Source organism: Echiichthys vipera (genome assembly GCF_963691815.1).
Source record: "Echiichthys vipera genome assembly, chromosome: 19".
Classification (NCBI taxonomy): Eukaryota; Metazoa; Chordata; class Actinopteri; order Perciformes; family Trachinidae; genus Echiichthys; species Echiichthys vipera.
In genome coordinates, this window is record NC_139844.1 from 24,931,625 (window position 1) to 24,947,995 (window position 16,371).

General features: G+C 46.0%; 1 protein-coding gene across 1 annotated transcript in view; it reads right to left on the reverse strand.

Annotated features, from left to right (window-relative positions):
• Positions 1–16,371, reverse strand: part of disp1 (dispatched homolog 1) — a 103,811-nt gene that overhangs the window by 61,628 nt on the left and 25,812 nt on the right. The window contains exon 3 of the mRNA XM_083934000.1: positions 11,434–11,512. The gene's annotated coding sequence lies outside the window, so the exon portion shown is untranslated. The remainder of the gene's footprint in view (positions 1–11,433; positions 11,513–16,371) is intronic.

The window sequence follows — 16,371 nt, forward strand, 5'->3', positions numbered from 1 at the left end:
CAACGTGCCAACAACATCACACTAATGCATACAGTGATTGTAGGTTTCCATTCGCGCTGAATTGCAGTCAATGGGGGAGAATGATTCTTGATTACAAAGTGCTTCATACACACCGACGGTCTCGAGGCAATCGACAACTTTGCCAAAGCTTTTTCTTTTTTTACGTTATCCTCCATAATGTCCGAGTCACGGGTAAGAAAATCCTTTTTAGTAAACAGTATTTATATTTAGACAATCCTAAACAGTGCTGAATGACTTCATTAGACTGACATGGAGAACTGACTTCACTCATGTGTTCACCTGTATCAGTCTGCTAACGTCTCACTCATTTACGTCGTCCTGATCATGATCGTTAAAACGATAGAAGGGAGTTTACCGTCACTCTTGGCAAACTTGTAGGAATGTGAAGACGTTCGAGGTGGAATAGTTTGATTCAGGACTCTAACGCAGCAACATGAAGCTGAGCTTGTATCAGCAGCAGCCGTGTGCCTTTGGCTACGGTTAGCAGGTGGCTAACGTATTAGCAACCTCCGATCGGTAGCCGCTGTGACCAGGCTGTTTCCATGGTAATTCAGCCCACACAACCTAAACTCAATCACAGCAACTGGAGTTACTAGAAAAATGTTATCCTACACTTCTCTCCATCTTTAAAACTCAACGGCGATGTTTAGACGTGTTTTATGTCGTTTGTCGTCAGACTCTCTCTTAGACTCCCTTTTGGACGAATCGTCTTCCTCTTCTTCGGTTGTTCTGCACTGAACGCAGCTGTTTCCAACCGTGGTATCTCAGTGTTTCCTGTCCGGTCGTCCAGTGCTGCAGACGGGTTTCCATCGCAGAGACGTGGACGAGCATCTGCTTTACTGGACAAAGTTTCCCGTCACGGGGTCGATTCTTTGCAGGCTGAAAACAGCCTAGGAGAGACGCAGAGGTCTGATCTTCTCTCACATCATCTCCAAAGTTATTATGGAAGTTTTTCTGGCTAATACTGTTAAAAATAAGCAGCCTGCTGAGCCTTTAACATGCATCAGCACCACTTCACCCCCTGCCATTTCACACCATAACCGACATAAAAGTGTCATCATGGACCTCGGCCAAAACCGCTCTTATTGGGCCGATTAACAGGCCTACAGAGAGACGCGCCGTGCCAACAAGCTCATGTCCTTGATTTGCTTCCTGCCTTTGTAAATACTATTGATTAAACTCTTCGTCATTCTTTTGGCATGGTGTGGAGGAGCGCAGGGTAGGGGTGTGTGTGTGTGTGTGTGTGTGTGTGTGTGTGGGGGGGGGGGTCTTCTTGACCAACAGCCCTCTCCAAAGCTTGACATCACCACATAACTAGCATACAGTAATGCCTTCCATAAGCACCTGGAAACTGCAAGTATGTTAAGTCTGTTTCTCTCTCTCTCTCTCTGCCTTGTTGGAGATGTACATTAAAGCGAGAGGCTTACTGTGGTCAAGCATAGACCGTATAAAAAATGGACGTAGCATACCCCTCCTCGCCTACGTGAGTCTCCATCTTGTCAGACTTTGACTCCCCCTCATTTCCCCTTACCAAAAAAGGGCATGTATGTGACGTTGGGGGGAGGGGCGTATGTCCATCTGGCTGACGTTTACCTCCGAGGAGAAGTGAGGGCCAGAGGCTAGCTGTCACTCAAGAGACCACGCCCCTAATTATTCATACACTTTAACCTCCAATAAAATAAAAACTAGCCTGGTACAAAAAGTTCATCCCTATCAGTGTTGTCATGGAGATATGACCTACATATACAGACTAGAGACCATAAGCAATTTCAGTCAAAAGCAACTGGACTTGGTTATTTGTCAGGAAGACGTTTCAACACTCATTCAAGAGGCTTCATCAGTTCATGTACGCATCTGACCAGGACCAGGACCAGGCTGGGACTGGACCAGGACCAGGACCAGGACCAGGCTGGGACAGGAACTGGAAATAACCCCAAAAAGGTATTTGTGCTTCATCGCCCTCCAGCTGCAGCAATAACTCTTGAACACTGTCTAAAGATGTGTATAGAGAAACAGTCTGTTCTCCAAACCTTACAGTTTCTGCTTGCTCCTGTTCCGTGTGCCATCATAATGATCCGTATGACATTATGTACTCACATTCATCATTGTTTTTACAAGAAATATAGGACAGGAACTTGTCCAGATTCTAGAGTATGACTAAATAACAAGGCCCTTTCATCTTTAACTAAGCCCTTGGTAACTTTTAATGCTTCCTTCTTCTTTTGTCTCCCTCAAAAACCATCTGAACCTTTCTGTCTGTACACATGTACTGTACAATGATGTAGGGTCCTTCTGTCGTCAGGACCCTGAGCCAGTCGCCAGGCCTACGGCCGTTAATGTCACTGAAAGATTGATGACACGTGACGCGGGGAAGAAAGACCCTCTTCAGCACCGTCTGTTTCCACACAGTTACAGCCTTGCCCTCGCTTCAGCACATGGCTATTAATTGTGATGTACTGTGTCGGAGTTTAACAGACACTAAACGTACTCAGCAGAAGACAGGAGGGGAGAAACTGTATGTGTCTCAAGGCAGCGTAACTTCATACAGTGGTTGGTTTGATAGCTTATGAAAAGTTATGCACATTTTTTTGTGCATTATCCAACTAGATGGAAAACAGATGATCCGCTGTGGAGACCAGAAATAGGAACAGCCGACAGAATGAGCTCCTGCCAATGTCCAGCAAAATCAGTCTGTGCAAGCCCCTGCAGTGCAGAACCTCTAGGTTAGGTTAAGTAAAGCTCGAGTTAGGGTTAAAGTAAGCATGTTTGAGCTACTTTGTTTAGGTTAAGTAAAGCTCGAGTTAGGGTTAAAATAAGCATGTTTGAGCTACTTTGTTTAGGTTTAGGAAAAAAGCTTGAGTTAGGGTTAAAATAAGCATGTTTGAGCTACTTTGTTAGGTTAAGAAAAGCTTGAGTTAGGGTTAAAATAAGCCTGTTTGAACTATTTTGTTTAGGTTTAGTAAAGCTTGAGTTAGGGTTAAAATAAGCACGTTTGAACTACTTTGTTTAGGTAAGGGCAACATGACAACTTGGTTTTGTTTAGGGAAAAAATTATGTTTGCTCCTTAACTCATGTACGTGGTGATTATGTGGTTTATATAAAATTAAGTGGTGTATTGTTGATGTTTAACAAGTATCTGTGTGTCTAAGTACGTACTGCGTCTGATCCTGAGGAGGTCACGGATGTCTGAACCAAACTGAATGACAATATATCACTTAAAACCACAAATGTCAACCTCACAATGGCCCTTAAACTTGATTAATCATTGCACAAAAATGTTTTGCCGATGCGTCCAAGAGTTGTTGAGATATTTCAGTCCGGACCAAAGTGGTGGGCCGACGAACCAACACTGCCATCCCTGAAGCCACAGCAGCAGTGTGGTTAAAAAAAGAATGAGTTGAGACATAATTTGACATCAACAATAGCAAAATGCAAACCTCAGTCCCAACAAACATTGGTTTTTAAGATCCAGGTTTGCATTGACGCTCAAGCTTAAGTAAATTTGCGGTCTTGGATTCTCAGCCTTGGAAGTGTCAGGACACAGGGGACGGTTCTGGTGCAGCAATAAAACCACTCATTTAAGGAATGTACTGCTCCACAATATTTAGAGGCTCCATCTTAATCTTCCTGCAACCCATCTTTAGGCCCCTGCTGACACCAGCCCTGCCTCCAGGGTTTGCATGAGCTCTGGTCAAAGTCTCTTTCTCCTCGAAGCTGGCCATTGTTGCGGGGGATGATAAATATTTACTCTTCCCAGCTTTGCAGGGAAATGAGTGGGAGGGGAAAGGGACCCATTGTGACAGAGGGGTCATAGACGCTGACAAGCCAGCAGGGTCCTTCCTTCCCCACTGGCACCTAAACCCCCAATACACTATAAGGCTCCGCACTGGGACAGACGTGGTGCCAGTGATGGTTAGAACTGGCACATGTGTGTGTCTGTGTGTGGATGTGTTACCGACCACGGATAGAGAGAAAAGAGAGAGAGAGAGCACTTTTGAAAAGGAGAGTGGAGACGGTTCCCCTTTTAGAGCTGTTTACACGACAGACCACCAGCGGAACTCACAAGACAATGGAGCAAAGAGGATCCACAATACCAGACAATGCTGACTCAAAGAAAAGAGGCGCTGGTGTTATGAATACACATGTCCCTCCAGGCTTCATCTCCCCACTCACCCACGTCTCCACAAAAGAAACCCAATAGTCACGAAACAGGGCCTTCCAGGGGACAGCCACATCTTAATTGTCTATGTCGGAGCAACAGTATTTGTTTAGTTATAATAAAAGTTATATCTCTTTGCTAAATAAATGAAAAGAATTGGTCGTGGTCTACGAGACTTTCAGTGACAAAGACCATGAGTAAGTTGTCACTAGTCTGGACTACAGCATCAAACTTCTAGACGTCCATTAGACCACCCAATGTCCTCTCTAGTTGTGCTTCACTTGCCAAGCCAAGTGAGGGACAGAGGCTCGCTGGGTGGCTGTGGCTCAGTGAGAGAGTGGGTCGTCCTCCATTCGAGAGATTGGCGGTTCGATCCCCACCTTCCCCCGATCCACATGTCGAAGTGTCCTTGGGCAAGACACTGAACCCCGAGTTGCTACCTGTGCTGCGCATGGGTGTGTGAATGTGGTGTGAATGGTTATATTAGATGGTCTGTAGATGTCCACTGCCATCAGTGTGAATGTGACAAACACTGTGAAAGCGCCTTGAGTAGTCAGAAGACTAGAAAGGCGCTTTATAAGTACGAGTCTATTTACCAATTATAAGACATGTTGCATAAAAAAAAAGACATTCTAATTAGGCACAAGCAAATAAACCAGGCTACAGCATCAGACGTTGCTGCGGTAAGCTCCGCATGGCTCTAAATGTGAAGTGGGGGATGCTAACCAGAAACAAGACACGTTGCCTTGGCCATCAAACCGCATCGATCCCATCTACGAGAGAAAAACGGAGAGAGGTCTTCAGGAATTTGGTTCAATTGGGCGAGTTTGAATTGTTGTTTCACGTCAGCGAGTAGTGACCGTGTCCCAACCTGTCCTGGTGCTCCAGGATGTGAACTTCCCCGATCTATTCCAGGGGGAAGTGGTGCTGGGTGCCCCAGTCTTTGTATACCTTCAACTAACAGTCCAGTTTCTTTCCTTTTCATTTTGTGACTTCTCTGTTAAGTCAGTGAGGAGAAAAGGGGAAGTTTCAATCACAGGAGAGAAAGAAATCCCTGTTTGGATCTCGGTTACTGGAATAACAATCTTTCATGTACACACTCACACACTCACACACTCACACACACACACATGTACAGTGGGTCAGCCAGGTGTCAAACGCAGACGTATAGGTCGGGCTTCCTACTTGTGTGATCAAAGCCAGGCGACCTTTAACAAAACTCAGCAACTGCAACAATAAACAGAGGTCAGATTTGCATGGATCGGAGCCGTTCCTTCATTCATCATTTCCTCTCCGGTTCCCTGGTTCTCAGATCTGTTTCCTGTCTGAAGAAGGCTCGGGAACGAAGAGAGAGAGAGAGAGAGTGTGTGATTAAAAGGAAACGTCCATCTGACTACGGGCTGAATTATACATGAGACACATTGACTATTAGGCTGAGCTCAGGTGAAGGAAGTGTGTTTGTGAGTGACTCTGTTCAAATGCATTTCATTGAAACAGTAACAGGAGTCAATGTTTAGAAGTTGGCTCCAATCGTTTGAGCCGACATCCTGATTGAAATCGTATCTAATCTAAGATCAGATTTTATTTAGGTACATTTCTGAGTCTTCCCACTGTGCCTCCGTCCCGTGCCCCATGCTTTAGGGTCCTTGTCCCCCCCTCCAGGCCCGTTTGTACTCACACTACCTGGGCCTCGGAGAATGCTTCTTGCTGCCTATACGTCATCACGCCGTAACACGTCACACGCATTGATGACGTCATGGCGATGCGTGGCTTTGTTTCCAGATCTTTCCGTAGACCTCAGAGTTTTTGTGCGTCTTGTCGACTGTTTTTGAATCTTTTCATTGACCAAATCTGCAGTAAACACTCCACCTCCGCATCACACCAACGTGAACCTTTCACCGCCATTGTTTGAAATGTCCGCGCATGGTCCCTCCTTCTTTTTTCTATGTCCCAACAGGCGCACAGGAAATGACCTCAGAACCGCTGTAGGCCTCGTGCTCGTACACGTGTGCACGCTCGTGCTCGGACACGTGCAAACGTGCTTTACTAAAGCCCACCTTTCCCAAACGGGCCGTGGACGGCAAGCGTGCCGCTCCTAGGCGCGGTACGGTTGCACTAACACTGGTCAAAGGAGCCAGACTTTAGCCGTGAAACGTGTTTGGGCACGGAACGGATGGACAGTGTAAGTGCGCCCTGACACGGTTGCATTTAAAAGATAGGCATACTTTGTTAGATAGTTGTACTGCAGTCTTTTTGCACCAGCATGCTAAGCTGCTAACACTTCCAACATCTGCAGTCAGGGGATGAGCAGGATTCAACCCCTGGGGACCGTGAATGACAATATGTCATGGGAACCCGTGTCCTAGCTGCTGAGATATCCGATAATCAAAAGAGGAAGCCTGCATTAATGCCTGTTATATAACCATTAACGTGCATAATGTCTCTCTGCAACAACTTGGCTGGATGCTCCCCCTGGTATGAGTCCAACATCCAGCATAAGAGAATGAGCATGTGGAGACACGGAGGATCCACTCGCTTCATTAAACTTCCCTTCGATGAGCAGAGTGAAGTTTTTCCTCCTCTTTAGAATCAAACCACATGGATTATGTCCACTGATGGCAGTGGACACCTACAGACCATCTAATCTAGCCATGCACATCACATTCACACACTCATGCGCAGCACAGGGAGCAATTCAGGGTTCAGTGTCTTGCTCAAGGACACTTCAACATGCTGGGGAAGCTGGGGATCGAACCTCCAATCTCTTGAATGGAGGACGAACCACTACCACAGAGCCACAGTTGCCCCACAGTTTTGGTGATTTACAACAGTAGCATAAGTTAAATAAAGTGTATTTTCCATACATTCACTGATAGAATCGGACAAATACGTTTACAGATTATGTCTCTTTTTATTATACAACATGCAGGAAGTGCTCCGGCATGTTCAGAATACTTTATTATAAATATATTTATATCATTTTAAAATAAATGTATATTTCCGGGCGGCCGGTGACTGAGTGGTTCGAGCGGTCGCCCCGTGTTAAGAGGCTGAAGGTCCTCGAGGCAGCGGCCGCGGGTTCGACTCCGCTTTTGCTGTCTGTCTTATTGCTGCTACACTTTAACACTGTTATCACTTATCGCTCCTTATCACTTGTTTAGTTTGTACTTATTTGATTTAATCTGCTGCTAAACTTCACGCTGCGTATTGTTGTTTATTGTATAAACCTGCGTTTAACCACGATGTCTGTTGCACTCTGTCACATTTAGTTACTGTTTGATTTGATTGATGTTTTTATGCTTTATTTTGATTTGATTGATGTTTTTATGCTTATTGTTACTCTGATCCTTTCATCTTTGTATTGAAACTGTTGCACGATCATTTCCCTCGGGAGAAATGAAGCTTCTTCAATCTTCAATCTTGAATCTTGAATAAAATAAAGGCTTGGAAAACTGCCCCAAAAAAGTATCTTTAAAAAAAATATATATTGTATTTATAGTAGGCCCGCCCTTAAATGCAACGACAGCACTGAGCACACTGAGCCACAGTCGCCCCACAGTTTTGGTGATTTACAACAGTAGCATAAGTTAAATAAAGTGTATTTTCCATACATTCACTGATAGAATCGGACAAATACGTTGTGTTATATTAATAATGTGCTTACAATCAATTCAACACGTTCAAAATATGTGGAAAACCCGGTGTTAGATTTCCAAAAGCATCTGTTATTGATCACTGAACAACACTCTGTCCACATGTGCCGACATCAGCAGTTTTCCAACACATTCACCATCCCTTGATATCAACATATGACACCAAGCGCGGTTAATGAGGAATCAAACCGTGGATGTATTTTAGGTAAAGTCATTCTTTGGCTGGAGAGCCGCCTCCAACCGAGCTGATGTCACTGCACTCCACCTGCGTCTTGTTATATGGAGGAGTGGTGTTTTCTCGATCACGTCAAGAAACAGCCGATTATTAAAATCAACAAATCATAAACTTTAACGAAGACATCACCGGCCGTCGCAGCTGATGCTTCTAATGAAGCCGCTGTCTGCCAACATGAGGTGATTGGACATGAACCAGCTGCCAGGGGCGTCTTCAGACAGACGCGCCGCAGCACAGATAAACGTCTCCCAACCGCTCATTAGGCTAATAAAGCCCAGTGGACGACCTGAGGCCTGGGACCGCGGAGCAGCAGTCATTTACAAGTCTACGCGATCAAAGCTAAGAAGGCTCTGCGCGCGTGTGTGCGTGTGTGTGTGTGTGTGTGTGTGTGCAGGCTGCCAGGCACAGCCCAAATGTACAGTCAGCCTAGTAATCAAGGGTTCCCGTGCACTGACAGTCAACACAGCTGCGAGCGGAGAGCAGGGAGGGAGGATCAGTCGCTGGTTACTGGAAGACTTGTTCAAATCAGCAAGTTAAGAAGGAAATCTCGCCGTCTTTTGGTTTTTCAATCACACATTTGGTGCGTGTTGTGTGGATTTGCCCAGTCCACTGTTCAACTATTAAATGAATCCATCTGAGAACGGATTGGTGTTCGATGCTTTAGCGAATGGTAAATGGACTTGTACTTATATAGCACCTTTCTAGTCTTCTGACTACTCAAGGCGCTTCACAGTGTCTGTCACATTCACCCATTCACACTGATGCAGTGGACATCTACAGACCATCTAATCTAACCATTCCCACCACATTTACACACCCATGCAGCAGCACAGGGAGCAATTCGGGGTTCAGTGTCTTGCCCAAGGACAGTTCGACATGTGGACCGGGGGGAGATGGGGATCGAACCACCAATCTCTCGAACAGAGGACGACCGACTCTGCGACCAAGCCACAGCCGCCCCATGGACTAAAGTTACTGTTTCATTTGGAGTTTCCCACTGTACATCATAGTGGATTAGGCTGCCACCCCACTAACACTAGGGATGTAACGTTACACGTGTTCGTACCCAACCGTCACGCTGCAGGGTATTCTGGACGGGTACAGAGATGGACCGCAGTCCCTAAACGTGGCATACATACTATAGCGTTAATATGGCAGATGTAAACTCTTGTTTTGCACGTGCGGAACTTCAAATTTGAAGTTGCGGTTCCCCCAAGGACGGTTTAGCCCCCGGCTCGACTCGCACGTGCGCAGCAAGGGTGTGCGGTAGCAGCCAGCGAGTGAGAGTAGGTGAGAGTCGCAGGCTGCAGCAGGCAGGCATGGACGTCGCACAGATTATGACCACAGTGGTGTGGTGGTTAGCACTGTCACCTCACAGCGAGAGGGTCCTGGTTTGAATCCCTGCTGGGGCCCTTCTGTGTGGAGTTTGCATGTTGTCCCCGTGTCTGCGTGGGTTTTCTCCGGGTTCTCCGGTTTCCTCCCACAGTCCAAAGACGTGCAGGTGTTCGGTTCATTGATGACTCTAAATCACCCGTAGGTGTGAATGGTTGTCTGTCTCTGTTCGTCTCTATGTGTCCTGTGATAGACTGGCGTCCTGTCCAGGGTGGACCCCGCCTCACGCCCAATGTCAGCTGGGATCGCCCGCCCGTGACCCCGACAGGGACAAGAGGTTGAACATGAATGAATGAAATGATGAACACATGCAGAGGAAAAGTTGATTTCAAATGAACCAGGAGTAAAAACCAATATTGCCAATATTGTCATCATCTGCAGATATCACCTCTATGAGCTGGCGTAAACAGCGTTAGCCTTGGACTAAGGTCCGTGTTGACTTCCTTTAGGGCCCTAAAAAGCTTTTGAAAGGCTGTGAAGTCTATTAAAGGGGGAGTCCCAGCAGCTGCGGGCAGGAGGAGCTGGGCAGCGCTGAAGCCTCCGGTCCGGCAGAATCAACAACAGACGGCGTCCATGTTCCAAAGCAGCCACAGCTGCTCCTTTCTAGCTGTTCTCCAAATTCACCCGTGATTACACACACACGCGCACACACACACACACACAATAATAAATGAATGCAGGCACGCACACATTACGCAGTCAAGCCTTAACACATGTGCATGACATGTACGCTCGCATGACAAGGTGCGCCAACGGGAACGAAACCAAAAACATATTTACACACACTGAATGCATCTATTCTACGCACAGCCGCGCACACACACGAGTGTGCGAGTGTTTGCTACATCTGAACATGACAAGGCAGCCAATGTGAAGGAAGGAGGAGGGAGGAGAGACTGGCGTCCGACCTGAACCCGCCGAGCGTCTGAACAGAGAGAGTTGTTGGCTGAGTGACACGGGCCTGAAAGCCTTTCAGCGGGTCGGGTCAGCGCGAACCAGAAAGACCGACTGAGTGAGTGTGAGAGAGAAATATGACTTTGTGAGTGCGTGTGTGTGTGTGTGTATGTGTGTGTGTGTGCTGCACTGCTGCCTGAGTTTAGATTTATACCCCAACATGAAGTCATGTGTTGGTGGATGTAAACGGGACACGGTTCACCCTGAACTGTTGATACTATTTTTCCTTGGTGGGGATAATTTGTGAACAGTCACACACCATCACACACAGCTGTAACCACACGTCATCCAACAAAAGCGTGTTCTGAGGGTAGAACAACCCTCACCTCACACATTATCATCATTAAAACATCCAAAACACATAAGACACCATTGAGAGATGCCTGTTTTCCTGATACAGGCTGCTTCTCCCTGGAATCTGGATCCACCTTAAAGGTCTGTGGGGGCAGTGGGAGCCGTGAGCCGTGGGTAAACACCTTTACCTTGCTCACTGACCCAGTTGTAGCGAGGTGAAGAACAAACATCCTCGCCTTTTACCGGAGGCTTGTCTGGACTCGCCAGACAGAGGCACGAGGGGGGAAGGCAGAGGACGAGGAGCGGCTGCTTTACTGCTCGGGTCCTGGCTCTGTGGCATGTTTTCTTCATTAGGCTGCTTGTGATCAAGGGACGCTGAATAAGGGATACTGACTCCCATCCGTTACGTTAGTCCGTACAGTACGAAGGGACGGTTTGATGTTAGCTTTGTGATAAATGCCTTCTTCAGATGGAAGTACAAATAAAAGAAAATCAGGATCTAATGACGTTTTCATAGAAATTTGAAACAGCCTACGAACACAAACTAATGAACACTTCATTTCAGTTTTCTTATATGACCTTATATGATATTGTGAGGAAATTAGGCATATTTCCACGACCAATACAATAAGAAATGTCTTTCAATGCTCAGCCAAAGCCCGTGGCAATCCTGACTAAAAGGTACGATATGATGCGGGTGAGGAGCGGCAGTGTCACTGTCTTACCTGTAGGATGACAAAGGACCATGCTCTGCATCTATTCATGCGTTCAGACTCTCAGACTCTCAGACAGGAACAGGTCAATCTGTAAAGAAGAAGAAGAAGTATTACTTTATTAATCCTGCAAGGGGGAATTCAATTATTTCACTCTGTTATTATTCAGGTTACACACACAGGCCCGAAATACACACACATCCGCGATGTTCCCAGCCCAGTCACCTATGGACTGAGCTACTGCCGCCCCAAAAGAGACACAAATCAAAGACTTCATCCGTCATTGATCGCGATACATTAGCGATACATTAGAATGAGGACCGAGACTGGGCTCTGAACCAAACATATTCCCCTGGAGTAAAAAAACAGCAGCACTGGAGCATGACACAAGGAGCTCCGCGGGACCTCAGAGCCCAGTGGCTTCGGTGGATACAAACAGAACTATAGTGGCACTTGGTGAGTGCCGACCTCGGCCAAGGCCAACGGTGCGTTCACATTGTGCTCCCATGTCGTGCGCAAATAGAGACGTGCAATATTAACGTTCTAATCGTCACTGTCCTCGTGCTTTCATGCGTCCACCAAGTTTCATGCAAATTATTCCGAAAAGCTTTTTAAACTAAAAACATGGTTTTCCTCGAGAGGCCATTGTGCTTGAATAGCTGTCATTCTGTTTTATTGTGGATTTGTATTGGCCTCATGAGTCCGTCCTGACCTCAGCGTTGGTTTCTTTGGTGGATTCAAGATTCAAGATTCAATTCAAGATTCAAGAAGTTTTATTTATCCCGAGGGAAATTATTGTGCAACAGTTTCGATACAAAGGCGGAAAAGGATCAGAGTAACAATAAGCATAAACATAAATCAAATCAAAATAAAGCTAACGTCAGATAAATCAAGCAATGAACCAAGTGTGACAGAGTGCAACAGACGTCGTGGTTAAGCGTAGGTTTATACAATATACAACAATACGCAGCGTGCAGTTTAGCAGCAGATTGAAATAAAATAAGTACAAACTAGATAAGTGAGAAGGAGCGATAAGTTATAAGTGTTAAAAATGTTAAAAATGTAGCAGCATTTCCTACAGAACTAAGTGACAGTATGGCACAGTGGAGTGTAGCAGCATTTCGTACTTAAGTAAGTTACAGTAAACCACAGTGAAATGTAGCAGCATGTCCTAAAGCACAGTAAGTGTATCAGCAGATAGTTACAGCAAACCATTAATAAATAAATAAAGTGATGTAGTGGTGATATAAAGAGACAGTGTATGAAGTGAAACAGAAGAGACTGTTGAGTGTCAACAACATGGAGGCTTCCACGGATGAGATGAGCAGCTATGGAGCGAGCCGCTCACTAACTCTTTGTTCTCTGGATCCTTCTGTTGAATATGGACCGGGCTCCTGAAATTGGGCCTTTGATCCGTAAATTCACGTTAAACACAAAGGGAAAATCTCCTTTACCCACATGTTGTTTCCTTTCTGAGCTTTGCCTCCACGCTGTTAGCACGTCACACGCTTCACTCATCTGATTGGTTGGTTTGGCCCGTATGTTGGTGACAGACAGGTGGTTTATCCAATCAGAAACCAGGATTTTCACCCCTTCACAAAGATCTTTAAACCAGAGTTCAGATGGATCTGCTGAGACCAGGAGACTCAATCCATCTGGAGGAGTCAGGTTACATTTGTATATCAGGTTCATGTTTTATAGATTTTATTTTGTATGGTTGCTACCATGGTCAGGACTTTATGGTAAAAGAGAGTTTTGGTCTCAATGAGACTTCCTTTAAATAAAGGTGAAATAAAAAATGAAATAAAGTGAAAATTGGGCCGGTAGTTTTCCCGTAATCTTGCTGACGGACAGACAAACAGAGCCGAAAGCAAATGTAACAACAACCCTAAAACCCAGACACACACACACACACACACACACACACACACACACACACACACACACACACACACACACACACACACACACACACACACACACACACACACACACACACACACACACACACACACACACACACACACACACACACACACACACACACACACACACACACACACACACACACACACACACACACACACACACACACACACACACACACACACTAAACCTGTGAGTCTTTTTCCTCTACCCCTCTATTTAAACACACTGACCCTCAAGCTTAAAGGTCACACCAGTGGTGAAGATTACACACAGTGACAGGTCAGCAGTCCACGGTACTTTTGCTACTTGCAGGAGAAGCCGTAGGGGATAATTTGACAGGTGAGGAGAGGAGATGCTTGATAAGAGGTGAAAGGACTGGGAGACTATATCCCTCTGCCTGTGACGCCAGTCCAGGAAGGCACAGGTAGCCCAATAACAAGGTTATGATATGTCCTTGAGTATGTCAACCGACTCTGCAGAACAGAAGGCCATTCAAACCCAACATATGGTCCACATCACCAATTACAGAGGTGTGCGTCGATAGGGAGGAGATGAAGAGAGTGGTAGCCGCAGAGGGAGGTTGAAACGCACAGATGAGGAGAGGAGGGACTTTAAGGGTTACGACCTCAGGTCAGAGGGACCCGGTTCACCCAACATAATGGCTCAAAGTTCCTCCAGAGTCTGCTCGTCTGACACAGCAGGAGTGTGGACAAGAAAATGATTCAAACTGGAGAAATAAAATCTTTTACACGTGCTATTAAGAGCCCTGGGAGGACAGACTGATCAAACCCCCCAACATTCGCCTGTTGGCATAAAAACTCAATGTAATGTTTTAATAAAAGTACTTTTTAATCAGTTAAATCAGTGTTTTTTTCCTTTGGACAGGCTACGACTTTGCGTTCCATGCAGATCAAGTGCCCCATGTGATCCGTATTACAAGGACGTAAATCAGGTTTTGCATCACTGGCCCAGACAAACTGAGGGCGCACTCACACTGTCCTTCTGTACCGGGCCAAAACCGTTTTTTCAGCTAAAGCCTAGTGCGTTTGACCAGTGTGAGCGCAACTGCTCCGCGCATAACTGCGGATAGCTGGCCGTCCACGGCCCGTCTGAGAGAGGTGGGCTTTTGTAAAGCACGTTTGCACATGTACGAGCACGAGCACGAGGCCTACGGCGGTTCTGATGTAATTTATGTGCGCCTGTTCGGACATAGGGGGGACCATGCGCGGACATTTAACAACAACAACAATGGCGGCGAAAGGTTCACGTTGGTGTGATGCGGAGGTGGAGTGTTTACTGCAGATTTGGTCGATGAAAAGATTCAAAAACAGTCGACAAGACGCACAAAAACTCAGAGGTCTATGGAAAGATTTGTAAACAAAACGACGCATCGCCATGACGTCATCAATGCGTGTGACATGTTATGGCGTGATGACGTATAGGCAGCACGAAGCATTCTCCGAGGCCCAGGTAGTGTGAGTACAAACGGGCCTGGAGGGGGGACAAGTACCCTAAAGCCCGGGGCGCGGTGCGGAAGGACAGTGTGAGTGCGCCCTAAGGTAAAATACAACAATATATTCAAACGCAAACATTGAGAAAATGTTCCTGACTGTTCAAATGAACTATGAAGATTATCCTGGCCTAGTTAACAGGTAGGTAAACATCCCTGTCTGTCTGGTTTCTTACAGGAAACGGAGCATCAGTTTGTTGGATAGAGCACATGTGATTAAATGCTGCCTGTAGTCAAGGACAGTTCAAAGTAGCAACAGTAATAAATAGGTTGTGCCTAAATAAGATAAGTAATATCAAAGGTGCTTATGTGCTTCAGATTAAGATAATGCTAATGTGGATTCTTTCCTTTGTCATTATCCCTTTCCCCTTCTTCAGTGTTCCTCACAGCAAACATGTGACAACAGTGTGTTGGGAGTGGAAAGGCCCAGGCCTCCGTGCTGATCTGGTTCCAGGAAGACCCAGTTTGACCCTAATTAATTCATATGCAACCATCTCACAGACAATTCCCATCTACGTCAGATCACTGGCGGGCCTGGGCCAAGCATGCGTGCACCAATTAATCCAATGGCTCGAGTCACAGTCGGCCTTCATTTTCAAAAGAGTCAATCAAAGTCTAGGGATTCAATTCCGCGGTTCTCCCTCCCCGACACAGAAACTCTCAGTGTAGAGTCAGGCAGAGACTCTGAGCTTGGAAAACAGCGGTATGTCGGGGCAGGGGTCTCTGCGTTCGGCTGAAAGGGACTACTCTCCAAATTCCTACCTTTCCACAAATCTGAAAACGTTCCCTTTGAGCCTGTGAAGACACAAACAATCTGTTGATTCAGTGGCAGAATCCTTTCCCCCCCTAAGCCGCTATTTGCTTTAGCGGCGATGACACAAGGGGAGGAATTTGAGCAATGCCTGTGTATTGTAGACTCATTTCCTCAGAGTGAGAGCCATCTCCAGACAGACAGGACTGCAGTGAAGTCTGGTTTATTCCTGCACCTCCAGCTCCAGGTCAGACATGTTATACAATCAGGGCTGTAAACTTTGTGTCTCACCGGCCAAAGGGACCGGTAGATGGAAGAATCTAACGACAAAGTCATTTTTTTACCGTCCAAATAATAAATCGCCTCTTTTTGGTGCATATCCATCTGTTTCAGTCCTTTTCATTGAGATAACAGTGTTATAGAGCTGTACATGCTTAGAAAAGAGGCCAAAGCGTTATTTAGCAATACATTTTAATGTCATTAATTGAATTTTAAAACATTGCACATGGAAAACTTTAACAAGTCAAAACTTTGACAAAGGAAACACTGATCATGACTCATCAGAACCACAGATGGGAGCGATCTGATCCAGTCTGCATCTGTAATCACAACTCCTCGTCACTGTATTCAGCAGACACCCTCTCTGCACCACCATCCACACAGTAAAGGCCCCTACGCATGACACGCTGTACAAACGCTTTGCGCCAGTCATTCCATTCATTTCCTATGGAAGAGGCAGTAACACCCACGGTAGCTGCGC